The sequence below is a fragment of the Arachis ipaensis genome, chromosome B10 (genome assembly GCF_000816755.2).
Source record: "Arachis ipaensis cultivar K30076 chromosome B10, Araip1.1, whole genome shotgun sequence".
NCBI classification, from domain to species: domain Eukaryota; kingdom Viridiplantae; phylum Streptophyta; class Magnoliopsida; order Fabales; family Fabaceae; genus Arachis; species Arachis ipaensis.
The window spans coordinates 102,072,778-102,073,267 of record NC_029794.2 but is presented as its reverse complement, the minus strand read 5'-3'; the positions used below and the strand labels follow the sequence as shown (position 1 = coordinate 102,073,267).

The 490-nt window shown below is 31.0% G+C and overlaps 1 protein-coding gene across 1 annotated transcript in view; it reads right to left on the bottom strand.

Moving 5' to 3' along the window:
* The window catches only part of LOC107621825, a 2,154-nt gene that overhangs the window by 1,148 nt on the left and 516 nt on the right, over nucleotides 1-490 (bottom strand). The window lies entirely within an intron of this gene.

Here is a 490-nt window from a genome sequence, read left to right as displayed (position 1 = left end):
AGGGAAGGAGGACTGAATGAAGGAAATGAAGGAACGAAGCATTTGGGTGCGTAAGAATTCATCTGAGGAGGAGAGTGGACGCAAACAAGAGAAACAATTGTTGAAATTTAGGTTCAAATCAATGTCTCCCTGCTTTCTCTTCGCTGAAAACGACAACACTTTTTATTGTTGTCCTCCCCCAATCGACAAAACTAAATAGAGGATCCAAGCATATAACTATACATGAACACTTAATTCCTTTATTACACAATGCTATATATGCATTAGTCGTACCTTGTGACTTGTGTTACCCAACGCTTTGCACCTTCTCATTATTCTTCAATTTTTACTAGTATGTTGTGCAAACATCCACAACCACAACATACTCTATCTAACCATTAAATATTTTCATTTTTTATTACACAGTAATAATTTATATCTATATTTTTTATAAATATTTATACATAAAAAATATATAATTTTATATTTATTAAAATTTATATTCAAACTA